We start from the raw sequence: 14,597 nt of genomic DNA on the forward strand, positions 1-14,597 counted from the left end.
CACACACACACACACACACACAACACACACACACACACACACACACACACACACACACACACACACACACACACACACACACACACACACACACACTCATCACACACACACACACACACACACACACACACACACACACACACACACACACACACTCATCACACACACACACACACTCATCACACACACACACACACACACACACACACTCATCACACACACACTCCGCACACACACACACACACACACACACACTCATCACACACACACTCACACACACACACACACACACACTCATCACACACACACTCCGCACACACACAACACACACACACACACACACACACACACACACACACACACACACACACACAACACACACACTCATCACACACACAACACACACTCATCACACACTCATCACACACACACTCATCACACACACACACATCATCACACACACACACACACACTCATCACACACACACTCTACACACACAACACACACACTCATCACACACAACACACACACTCATCACACACACACTCTGCACACACAACACACACACAACACACACACTCATCACACACACACGACCAACATTCACATTCATCACTTTCACACACCTCACACCGCTGCCTAAGGCTGGAGAGTCAAACTCAAACTCACACAGGCCAAAAGTAAAAACTGGGACAAAGTCATGGGCCAAACTAAATATTTATTGAAAATTTCCACATCTGCATGTTTTCGCTTCTTTCCAGATCTGTAACGTTAAACCTTTTCTTATAAAAATAAATGTTTAATAATAGTTTTGCTTAAAAACTGAATCCAGAACAAACAGGATATAAAATAATAACATTTTAAACAGATATTGTCTCTATAGTCTGTCTGTAGCCGGTGGGCAGCTCTGATACAGATTTGATGTGATCTCGGGCCAAATATAAATATATCACGGGCCAAATATAAGCATAAGCATATAAGCGGGCCAAATTTGGCCCCCGGGCCTGACTCTTACCTGTCTGACCTAAGGACACAACAGCAGTTTGCACTAGAGCCACTGTTTCCCTGTTCAGCTCCTGAGGTGTGAGGAGAACAGTCGTGTGTTTGATCACAGTGTTTGGTCAGACTCGGCTCTCGTGGCCTTTTCAGTCTCTTCAAGCGTCTTCACCAACACAGAGAACAGAGAACAGAGAACAGAGAACAGAAAGCAGAGAACAGAGAACAGAGAAGAGACAGAGAACAGAGAACAGAGAACAGAGAACAGAGAGCAGAGAACAGAGAACAGAGAGCAGAGAGCAGAGAACAGAGAACAGAGAACAGAGAGAGAACAGAGAACAGAGAACAGAGAACAGAGAAGAGAACAGAGAACAGAGAACAGAGAACAGAGAACAGAGAACAGAAAGCAGAGAACAGAGAACAGAAAGAGAGAACAGAGAACAGAGAACAGAAGAGCAGAGAACAGAGAACAGAGAACAGAGAACAGAGAACAGAGAACAGAGAACAGAGAACAGAGAACAGAGAACAGAGAACAGAGAAACAGAGAACAGAGAACAGAGAAGAGAACAGAGAACAGAGAACAGAGAACAGAGAGAGAACAGAGAACAGAGAACAGAGAACAGATGCAGGTTTGACCCTCCTGTGCTCCCGTGTGTTAAATACCTCCTCAGTGACGTGTTTGTGACCCTCAGACTTGACCTCTTGTGTCTCTGAAGCCGTCCTCACAGTCTGACCTCTGTGTCTCGTTCACCTGGACTCCTCTGTCCCTGCCGCTCGCTCCTGTCAGCGGCAGGTGAAGGCTGTGGGCCTCAGAGGCAGACAAGAGCAGCTGTTGTGGTCGGGCGAACAGCTGTCGACGAGACTCGGCTCTGTGACCTTTGACCTCTGACTTTACAGTGTTTACCCGTGAGGGACCGACAGGAGACTCCATGAACATCGTTATAACGCCGAAGAAAGTGTGTGTAGAATCCACGGCGAAGGAGAAACTCAATGGGCGAGTTTCATCGTTGACAAAAGCGCGCGTTGCATGCTGGGAATTATTTTGGTCGGCGGCAAAAAACACTAATTCAACATGACGGACGGAGCGAGAAAGCACGTAAAGGGTATTGATCCCAGTTATTTATCCACTCTAACGGCAGAGGACCCAAGACCATTTGACCAGAAATTGGTCAGAAGCATCGATGGAGCCAAATCACCCTTTTCAACCCCGACAAAAGGTGGAACAAACCAAATTTCTGGTCTGAATCGCCAACTACCTGGACAAATATTCACTTCGGCGATATCCACAATGACAAAGATGAAAACCTCCAAGAGTCTCGATGTGTTGTTGAACTTGTTGGAGTCCACGGTTTGTTAGGATCTTCTACGTTTGCTCTGCGGATGTTTGAAAGTCGTTTAATTCACCGTTAGCGGTTCTTTTCACTCAAAATACAAAAAAAACATTTTCCTTCTTCCGTGCTTCTATTTGTGCATCTGATAATGCAGCAGGAATTTACCATTATCGGTTACGCACTGTGTTTGACGCTACCGTGTTTCTTGCCTTCGACCAAAATATTTCCCAGCAGCAACGCGGGCTTTTAATAACAATGACGTCAGCTGAAACTCGCCTATATCGCGGTTCACTTTTTGCGGTCTTGCTGTTTCACAGATTTTTTTAGTTAATTTTTTTTTTCTTCTTTCTTACAGTGTATAAACATGCATTGTGTTCCTCCCCCTGCGTCCTGATTGGCTGAGGGACTGTAGATCATTGTCAATCACTCTCCTCCGTGCCGTGTTTCCTGTTCAGTATAGAATGTGTTCAGTTTGATAAATTTGTATAAATGTTGGATCTGTATCAGTGTGATTCTGAAGTGTTGTATGTTTGTGAGTTTTCTCCCCGACAAAACCCACAATGTCGACGAAACGACAAAGTCTCCTGCACTCGCACCAAAAGACAGAGGAAGATGTGACCATCACACAAAAAGTTGGACTTCTGGACGCTGAAGGAAAAGAGAAGTTACACGATACAAGTGTCAGAGTCCTGCACCGCGGCCAGTTTGGGCAAATAGTTGCTGAAATGGACATGTTTTAACGTTCTGGAATTTTACAGGCAGATACATGGGACTAAACTAGGATTAAACCAGAACTAAACCAGGTCTAAACCAGGACTAAACCAGTAAACCAGGTCTAAACCAGGACTAAACCAGGACTAAACCAGGACTAAACCAGGACTAAACCAGGACTAAACCAGGACTAAACCAGGTCTAAACCAGGACTAAACCAGGACTAAACCAGGTCTAAACCAGGTCTACTAAACCAGGACTAAACCAGGTAAACTAAACCAGGACTAAACCAGGTCTAAACCAGGTCTAAACCAGGTCTACACAGGACTAAACCAGGACTAAACCAGGTCTAAACCAGGTCTAAACTAAACCAGGACTAAACCAGGACTAAACCAGGACTAAACCAGGTCTAAACTAAACCAGGACTAAACCAGAACTAAACCAGGACTAAAACTAGGTCTAAACCAGGTCTAAACCAGGACTTAACCAGGTCCAGGTCTAAACCAGGTCTAAACCAGGACTAAACCAGGTCTAAACCAGGACTAAACCAGGTCTAAACCAGGTCTAAACCAGGTCTAGGACTAAACCAGGTCTAAACCCTAAACCAGGTCTAAACCAGGTCTAAACCAGGTCTAAACCAGGACTAAACCAGGTCTAAACCAGGTCTAAACCAGGACTAAACCAGGTCTAAACCAGGTCTAAACCAGGACTAAACCAGGTCTAAACCAGGTCTACACCAGGACTAATTTTGGACTTAAGAGACAGAACCCCGAGCCCGTGGAGCAGGGTGTCGGCAAAGCGGGAGACAGGTGTGTTTACCTCCGTGAGGTGCGGAGCTGATCTGGTCCTGTTTCCTGCAGTCACCTCCTGACAGTGAGTCCTGTTTCAGTTCTGGTTTAGTCCTGTTTTAGTCCTAGTTCAGTCCTGGTTTAGTCTTGGTTCAGTCCGTGGCGTAGGCAGTGCAAAAGTTTGATATAATCTCGAGTTAACGGACAGGTGTGGTCCTGTCCTGTGCGGGTGCAAAACTGGACTCTGCGCTTTAGGAATCTATTATGGAATAAATAAATCTTTGGTTCGTTACATAAAGGATGAAAATAACAAAAGGACGACAGCAGAAATAAGTTTTAAGAAGGATATAAAAAGTGTTCTAAGTGTCCTGTGTGAGAAAAATGTATAAAGTTTGTGCTGAGGTTTTACAGACTTAAAACTGATAGAATAATTGTAAAATATAAAGTTGGATTATTTTTAGAATGTAACTCCTGCAATAAATGAGGGATCAGTGTAAAGGAGATATTCAATATGTCAACTGGACAAATGTTTATATAAATAAACGGTCGACATATTGAGTCTTTTGCTGTGGTATAAAGCGTCAAAAAGCAAATTTTGTACCATATCTCGTCTTTAAATTGACATATAATTAAATATTTGTGGTTCTAATCATGCAGGAAACTCCATTCTTTTGTGTCAGGACATTTCATCTTTAAACGATCATTAAAAACTCCAGCTTTCTGTCAGTTTGCACGAGTTCTTGAGTAAATCTTCACACTCACAACGTGGCCGCTGGGTCTGGCTGTTGTTTAGCGGTTACCATGGCAACAGCCCCCTTACTAATGCCTCACTGTTCGTGGCGTTTTGGCCGGAGAACCGGTCTGCAGCTTAATCATACATCACGGAACTTCATAACAACGTCTCCATCGAAACGCTTTTCTATTTATTGTCTGAGCTCCGCGTGTCCCGGAGCCGCACGACCGTATAAGGCGGCGTGTGTGTGAGGGTGATGGACGGATCTGGAGAGCGTCGTGTCAGAGCACGAACGACAACACATTTACACACACCAATAAAAGACACAGCAACAATATTCAAAGGGCCTGTAACCCTGTGTGCTGTCTGCAGCTCATTATAAAACGTTTTATTGTTTTACTGAGTGTGTTTACATGCACATCAATAACCCGGTTATGATCGGGTTTTTTGAGTATCCCGGTTTCTTGATGGTGCATGTAAACGCAGTAACCCGGTTTCAGTAACCCGGTTATGGCAGTATCCAGGTTATTAGAAACCGGGTTACTGTAGCTGGTTTATTCCGATAGTAACCGGGATACTTGTGGCATGTAAACGCAGTATCCCGGTTACTGCAACATAAAGTTGAGTCACATGTGTCCAAAAGACACTTTCCAGCCTTTCACCACAACAGTAGTGACATAAATAAATTGACCAACATAAATAAAGTGACCAAACGAGTGAAATGACTGTAAAATAAAGAGCTGCGCTAAACCTGCACACGTACAATCTGCACTCGTACGACCTGCACTCGTGTGACGCTGAAAAGCTAAAACATGAACTATCTCCTATACTCTATATGCACGGAACACACTTACCATCATCAGCACCTCTTCTGTCACAGAAATAACACACATAATCCACAGAGTCGTGTCATTTAGTCCAAAAGAAACTGATCACATCAGCGGCGCAAGGAGCGAGTTGTTTTTATCGCCGCTAACAGTTTATGCTAATTAGCCAAACGGTCTTAAGTTTCGTTTCTGTAAAACGTAAACAAATGTGATCAGAGCTGAATGATCTGATCAAACGGGCTGATGTGTCTATAGTGTTTATGGTTTATATGTTGTAAAGTTGAGTTTATTTATGCAGAAGATTTTAATGAAGAATCTGCACAGTGGATTGTGGGAGATCTCGTAGCTCCTTAGCTTCTTATGCTAAAGGAGCTCACGGTTTGTATTTTTCCTGGTTTATGAAATTGATTTAAGTTAATTTCTGCGCCTGCACATTTGTAAGATTATGTCAAGAAACCGGGATACTCCATTTGATCATGTACACGCGGATATGAGTGTCCCGGTTTCTCAGTGCTCATGTAAACACAGTAACATGAATACTGACAGAACCGGGATATGGCTAATAACCGGGTTATTGATGTGCATGTATACGCACTCATTGATCGTCAGTCGGGATGTAACAATAACCGAAATATCGTGATATCGTATCGTCAGAAATTCTCATAATAATATCACAATATATTGAATTACAAGTCTTTTTGCTTAAATTAAAAGTTATGGTGCAGCAACAGCTAAAAAAAGACAAAAGACAGAGGGAACTACGTAGACCATGATCCTTTGCTCCATTTCAGTGCAGACGACAAGAAGTTCTAACACTTTTAAGTCTTTGGATTAAGTCTCATCAAGGCCTTTTAAGAGAAAAAGAAGAATATTCACGGTTTTGTTCGCAGCCTCCACAAAATATCACAGTAAATATCGTACCGTGAGATGTATATCGTGAAAATATCGTACCGAGAGTATAGGGCTGTAATGATATCCAAGTCTCATGATACGATATTATCACCGTATGAACCTCACGATACGATATTTATTGCGATATCGTGGGAAAGATCAAGATATTACAATATTGTACATAATAATAAGACTGACATTATAAAATGCTTTGACCTGTCATTTGGTAAAACATTTATTGTCATATTCTAGGGATGTAACAATATTTTCATGATATGCATCTCACGGGACGATATTTATTGCAATATTTTGAAGAGGCTAATAATTAAAGATGGGACACTTTTTTTGCTTTTAAAATATCTTGACAAGATTTTGGTGTGAATTATTTCCATCATAATCCCAAGAATTCAAGTCAAAAACATATTTATTCAGGTTGTCTGTGCTGAAATGAATCATGGGAAATGTAGTTCCTATGTTGCTACTGTAAAACCTGCATTTAAGCAAAGAAACTTGTGATTCGATACATGGTGACAGTGATATTACTGTGAGACTGTTAATGATACGATATCATGATATTTCAGTTATTGTTACATCCCTAACCGAGAAATTTGGATATTGTTACATCTCTAACGATGTCGCAATAAATATCGCACCTTGAGGTTCATACCATGACGATATCGTATCGTGAGACTTGGATAATAATCAGTAAACACGAGGTCAGGTTTGGACTGAGGACTTTGAGCAGTGAAAGATGCATGAAAATCCTCAGATCAATACCAGCTCCATCCATCCACAGCTGCACGTCTCGTGTCTGTGTGAGCCTCTGCTGGAGCGAGTCACTGTCATGTTTTCCTCGGTCGGCTGCTCTGGCCACGTGTGTGAATCAAACTGTGGGACATGATCCTGCCGGACTCTCTGTGTGTGTCAAGAGTCTGTACCTGATACAGATATATTATATGAGAGCATCTCTTTAGGTCTTTACTCTGCTGTGTGCTGCCTGCACCTGATCCTGAAGTGTTTTATTGTCCAAGAATCAGAAAGCAGCATGTAGTGTGTCTCTTACAAACACAGGTGTGCAGAGAACAAATTGTCACAAATAATCACAAATTGTACTAAGGGTAATATTACTTGAAAATATTATTATTAAAGTAGAAGCACAAAGTAGTGGTCCAAGAAATTACTCAAGTAAGAGTAAAATTGTAAGTAACTACTAAAGTGCAGGTGTAAAATCCCTCAGTCGTCCAGGAAGAATCCACGGCAAAAGGAGAAATTCCGTTTGTCAGCTGGACAAAACTTGATTTAGCCGAAGACGTTTCTCAGCTCATCCAAGCTGCTGCTTCAGTTCTGGTCAGACGCTGGTGGACACTTCCTTATATCTGCCCGGAATGATTCTGCTAATATGACCCACACTCAGTGCAGTTCAACAGGCCGAACTAACAAACTGAAACTGTTAACAAGTGTGTGTGTTAGTTTCAGAGTAGTTTCACTGTAGTTAGCTCCTCCTGCAGACAGATATAAGGAAGTGTCAGGTGTGGATTTACATTTTGACGAGAACTGAAAAAGCAGCTTGAATGGGCTGTGAAACATATTCAACCAAATACATTTTTGTCCAGTCAACAAACTGAATTTCTCCTTTTGCCACACTAAAGTCTAGAGTAACTAAAAGAGTAACTGTTGGGACATAACATCTACTAACTATCTCACTGACTTATAACTCGAAGTGAAAGTGATGTGAAGCACAAAACACAAAATAATGCACAAAATTAGGTCTTTTTAAAGGATAGACACACAATTTAGACAAACTAAATTATAGAAAAGTACTCTGAAAACTACAATTGCTTTAATAGTTACTCAAGTGAGTTAATTTATCCGAGTACCAATCACCAGACTCAGGCTACGTCCACAAGACAACACTCCTGGATTTTTTTTTTTTACGGGCTGAAAAAAATTTGCGTCCACACACGTGTCGGATCAATAAATATTCACGTCCAGACGACACTGGAGCACTGAATAATGATGTAATACATGTGCCGCACCTGTATGTGGCGCTGTAACAATGATAATAACATTTAATAATGCAGATCTCATCACCGTTTTATTACATTTTAAGGTCATTAAGTCGATTTTAGATGTGTCCCAGAAATATAGATGTTTTGTTTTGAAAAAGTTAAACATAAGTTTTTCTTTTTTAGCCATAAGATTTGGAGGAGAATTATTAGGCAAAGCAAGGCAAGTTTATTTGTACAGCACAATTCGTACACAAAGTAATTCAAAGTGCTTTACAGAATAAGAAATACATTAAAATCATAATAAAAACAAATCAAAACATAAATAATCATAAAGATTAACATTTAAAAAGAGAGACATAAATTAGAGAGAAGAGTTATTATCAGAATAACTTGGTCTGAAAATTCAACAATTTAATGACTCGTGTTTAATCTTTGTTATTGATCCGTGTGTGTGTCTGTGGTGTGTGTTGTTAGTATTACAGCTCAGTGTGTGGAGGCAAAACAACTTTCTCCAGCTAAACTCTGACAAGACTGAAGTCATAGTGTTTGGTCCACAGAAACAAAGGGACAGTGTCAGCATCACCTCCAGTCTCTCTCTCTAAAACCTTCAAATCAGGCAAGAAATCTCAGGGTCATAATGGACTCAGACTTGAACTTTAACAGCCACATCAAATCAATAACATCTGCAGCCTTTTACCATCTAAAAAACATAGCAAAAATCAAAGGTTTACTGTCTAAATCAGACTTGGAGAAACTTATCCATGTGTTTGTCTCCAGTAGGTTAGATACTGTAATGTTCTGCTCACTGGTCTCTCCAAACGAGCTGTGAGACGCTGCAGAACATCCAGAACATCCAGAACATCCAGAACATCCAGAACATCCAGAACATCCAGAACATCCAGAACATCCAGAACATCCAGAACATCCACAACATCCAGAACATCCAGAACATCCAGAACATCCAGAACAGAACTCCAGGGTCCTGACTCGAACTAGGAAGTACGAGCACATAAGTCCTGGTCTCAGGTCTCTGCTCTGGCTCCTGTGGCTCAGAGACTTTAAAGCAGCTCTGTTTGTACAAGTGTCTCCATGTCCGAGCACCAAAGTCCATCTGTGACATGTTAGTGTCATATGAACATCTCACACTCTGAGGAGCTCAGGGACCAACTCCTGCTGGTGCCCAGAGTCACGACTAAACAAGGGGAGTCAGAGTTTCAGGTTCATGCAGCTAAAACCTGGAACAGTCTGAACATGTGAGACAGACTCTTCTGTGACGCTGTTTAAATCCAGACTCAAAACATTTCTGTTTAACTGTGCAAATAACTGAAAGGTTTTCATTCCGCACTCTTCTCTCCAATTTATGTCTCTCTTTTTTTATTTTAATCTTCATGATTATTTATGTTTTGATTTGTTTTTATTATGATTTTAATGTATTTCTTATTCTGTAAAGCACTTTGAATTACTTTGTGTACGAATTGTGCTGTACAAATAAACTTGCCTGTTAGTGTTAACAGTGTGTCTCGGTTGTTGGCGACAGGAGCGACTCCGTGAGCTGCTCCTGTCACATTTCAGAAACGCTCTTGTAGCCTGTGGAGGCCAGTTCGAGTGCTGCAGTCTTCGTTGTATCAGAGGATCCTGGTGAGGACGCGATCGTAACATTACCCTTTTCCTTTTTTTTTTTTTTATTATTATTTTTTATTTTTATTTTTTGTGCAGACAAATCAGATGCCACAGAAGTAGAAGAAAAATAAAATAAGTAATATAATTAATAGTAATACAATGTGACCCTCTTTTTTTTTTTTTTTTTTCTCCCCGCCCTTCACCCACCCCCCACTGTCTCCAGAGAAAAGAAAAATAAATAATACCTAAATAATATAAAGAAGGGGAAAAAAATAATAATAATAATAAAAAATACACACATATACACACATATATAAATACACATACACATATACACATACACACATATATACACACATATAATAGTAATAATAATAATAATAATAATAATAATACATTTGTTTGTTCAGTTTAGCGATAGTCCTCTGTGGTTTTCCATATACTCAAAGAATTTTTTCCATATCTTGAAAAATAAATCTTGCCGTTGCTGTAATCTATAAGTCACCCTTTCATAGTTTGCAGTTTTAAGCATCCATTCTAACCATTTACTGAAAGATGATTGAACATTACCCTTTTCCAAAAGCTGCGGTTTGCTCGTCCACACAACAACACAACACCAACGTTCTCACATTTCTCCACTCTGGAACCTGTTCTCAAAAACCACCACAAAACGCCGACTCCGTGTGGACGAAAGACCAAAACGAATACAAACTTCACCGTTTCAACCCAGATGTATTTATTTATGTTTTATTTATTCAATGAGACGGGGACAGTGCACAATTTTTACATGAACCTGAACAGGAGAGGAGTTTGTTCCAGGTTGTAGCTCCAGAGCTCATTTCCACCTGTCGTCTCTGGGCAGGTTCATTGATTGATTGTATTTAATTGAACTTCGCGATCACCTGTTCTTCCTGGAGACCTGCCGTGTGTTTTGACGTTGCGGTGTGGACAGACCCTCGGTGCGGTGAATCATTAGGATGTTGGGAGCAGAAGTGTGAAGCGTCCGGGGTGAGGAGCTCGGGGGGATCCGGCTCCCTGGGGAAATCCGACCGGAGGAAGCCTCAGGGAATCTGTGCCTCTGCTGGGGAAGTAAGTCCAGGAATAACTCTGGACAACTGCAAACTGTTTAAAATGGACTAGTTCTGTTTTTCCAGTTTTTAAAAGCAGAAATATAAAGATCTGTGAGAGGAGGAGGGACGAGGAGAGTCCGAGCGCAGATGAGTTGTCGATTTGTCGTGACATTTGTTTTTCTGACATAAAGGCGAGTCTCCACAGAACCAGCCCGTCCTCCTCCCGCCCCCGTCAGCCTCTAATCCTCTTTAAATGAACTCGCCGCACATGGCCACAGGGGGCGGCGACGAGTACAGGCCCGAGGAGACGTCACAGAGTCATAATGAAGCAGTCGAGTCCCACAGGAGGCGCCGACGCAGACCAACGAGAGCTGATGAAGAGATAAACACTGGAGCTCAGGTCACACGGTCCAGATGTGGGAGGCTCAAAATGGATCAGCTGCTGTGGCCACGTTTTAGTAAAATATTGGATAAATTAACACCAAGTTGAGAGTGTGATGAGGTAAATAATAATAAGGTAACAATAAAAAAAATAACTGTTTGTTTTATATTTAAAAATTTAGCAGATAAAGTGTCTAAAAGTGAGCAAGAAATTCAAAACATTAAAGGTTGTATGGAGGATTTTTTTGTTGTTTTTTTGTTTCAAATTGTCAGTGATAGATTATAGATGCAGTCGCCTTGTAATTATGATGACCAAAAAAAAGAGAATAAAAATTCATCAACTCTGGACGTGGTGGGGCTAAACATTTGCCAATAGATAACGACACTGCCTCGTTATCTGTGAGCTGACAGGCTGTCAATCAAACTCCCTACGTTTCTAGTGTAAGTGACTTGCCTGCGCCGCCGGTACGTGGTTTACGTACGACTGTCACACAGTCCACAGACGCAAGACGCACAGACGCTGTTTACTCCACCAACGCAACAGTTCTTAGCGGCTTTTTTTGACCTGTATCTTCCTCGCAGTTCGCACAAAGTTTGTTGCGATGGCGACAAGAATCCAGGAGCAGTTCGCCGCAAAAGAAAGTCCGTTTTTTTGAGGTCGCTGAAAGAAGAAGACAAGGGGAAAAGCAGCGAAGCCAAACTAAGGTGATTCTTGAAGATTAATTCCAGCGATGGCGCGACTGAAGCAGACGCAGGGTCTAAAGACTGACGCACTGGTCCACAAATTACTCCTGGACAGGAAACTTCTGCTTATTATGAAAACGTACTTTATTTCCAAGAGCTAGACAAACGTTTTTCAGGACACGAAAGCGATATCCTATGTCTGAAAACGTAATTTTCAAGGCAAAGAAAGAGTCCGCTTGCTGCTGTGTGTTGTAGTTAGTTCATTCGCACTGAATCTCCGCGCACTCTTCTCTGCACCCCTTTCCTGCTCCTCTCCCCGCTGCCCGATCCACTCTTCCCCCTGCTCCTCACTTCTCCGGGCACGGAATCTCCGCGCACCGCTCCCCTCTCCTCTCTCCCTGCTCCTCACTTCTCGTCCGCGAACGAAATGTCCGCACACACCCCCTCCCCCCGCTCCTCACTTCTCCGTCTTGCCTAACCAACACTGTAGTTAGTTGTTTACAAGTCATGTGCAGCACCGGCTGTAAACAAACCTGTTTCTGGCGTAAGGAGGAGGCGTTTCTACGTAGGAGCTGTAGGGGAGGGGGGGTGGTTTCACGCATGCGCAACATTTGAAAAAGGACAAACAGTCGCTGGATTTCTCGTTCCTTGGAAAATCCTCTATACAACCTTTAAAATAATTCAAGTGGGTCCCAGTCTGGTCCCAGTCACCTCCGCTCAAATCAACCCACGGTCGAAATTTATCACAACTGAAAAATTTGACTATTTCTCTAGTCTGATTCATGAGCCGGTTTCACTTCGTAGAAACCGTGTGACCTCGCAGCATTAGGATTCGTTCACCCGACAGTAGGTGGGGACTTTTTTATTGAACCAGTCGCTGCTGTTTGGTCGTGACGTTTGTGTAAAGTGTGGGAAATATTATGTGTTGGTCATGCTAATTCACCCAATATTATGGACTTTGGAATGACAACAGGGTGGAAAACACGTATGACTTATCTATAGGTCTATATAACATGTTTTTTCTATACTTTGAGTGCCATAAAGAACATGTTTTTCTGGACTTTGAGATGCCACGAAGCAGAAAAACTGACATATGTGGACCCCGTGGCATGTTCCCACCCATGATAAGGTGCACTGGGTCAGCAGTATTGTTCATTTTCGATATAAAACGAAACAAAAAACAACAAGTTTCTTCATTATTTGTCTTCAAAACCAAAATAAAAAAACAGATAATGATTTGTTTTTTCAGTTTTTGATTTTGTGTTCAAATGAAAAATGGAAAAAATGGATAAAGGCCATTTCCTATTTACGTGATTTAAACTGTGATACTGAACTTTTGCGCCACATATGGACTAAAACAGGACTAAAACAGGACTAAAACAGGTCTAAAACAGGTCTAGACCAGGACTAAACCAGGACTAGACCAGGGCTAAAGCAGGACTAAAACAGGACTGAACCAGGACTAAAACAGGACTAAAAGCAGGACTAAAACAGGACTAAACCAGGTCTAAAACAGGTCTAGACCAGGACTAAAACAGGACTGACCCAGGACTAAAACAGGACTAAAAGCAGGACTAAAACAGAATTAAACCAGGTCTAAAACAGGTCTAGACCAGGACTAAAACAGGACTGAACCAGGACTAAAAGCAGGACTAAAACAGGACTAAACCAGGTCTAAAACAGGTCTAGAAGAGGACTAAAACAGGACTGAACCAGGACTAAAACAGGACTAAACAGGACTAAACAGGACTAAAACAGGACTAAAACAGGACTAAAACAGGACTAAAAGCAGGACTAAAACAGAATTAAACCAGGTCTAAAACAGGTCTAGACCAGGACTAAAACAGGACTGAACCAGGACTAAAACAGGACTAAAACAGTATTAAACCAGGTCTAAAACAGGTCTACACCAGGACTAAAACAGGTCTAGACCAGGACTAAAACAGGACTAAAAGCAGGACTAAAACAGGACTAAAACAGGACTAAAACAGGTCTAAAACAGGTCTAGACCAGGACTAAGGACTAAACAGGACTAAAACAGGACTAAAACAGGACTAAAACAGGACTAAACAGGACTAAACCAGGTCTAAAACAGGTCTAGACCAAGACTAAAACAGGACAAAAACAGGTCTAAACCAGGACGAAACCAGGACTAAAACAGGACTAGATCCGGACTAAAACGGGACTAAAACAGGACTAAACTGTTTTCAGTCCCGGTCTGGTCCTAGTCTGGTGCCAGTCTGGTCCCGGTTTCAGACCTGGTCCTGTTCCTGGTCTCAGTCCTGATCTCAGTCCTGGTCTCAGTCCTGGTCCTGTTCCCGGTCTCAGTCCCAGTCTCGGCCCTAGTCCCAGTCTGGTTACAGTCTGGTGCCGGAACTGGTTTAGTCCTGGTTTAGTCCTTTGTTTCTTATGCGGTGCAAAAGTTCCTCACATGTTTTTATTCATTCAATTCGAAAACTGAAAAAATGAATCTTTATCTGTTTTTTCATTTTGGTTTTGGAGACAAATAATGAAGAATAGTAGTTTTTTTGTGTTCTTATTTTTGCTTTTATTTT

Source organism: Boleophthalmus pectinirostris, unplaced genomic scaffold (assembly GCF_026225935.1).
Source record: "Boleophthalmus pectinirostris isolate CB_2022bp ecotype Guang Dong unplaced genomic scaffold, ASM2622593v1 HiC_scaffold_2826, whole genome shotgun sequence".
Classification (NCBI taxonomy): Eukaryota; Metazoa; Chordata; class Actinopteri; order Gobiiformes; family Gobiidae; genus Boleophthalmus; species Boleophthalmus pectinirostris.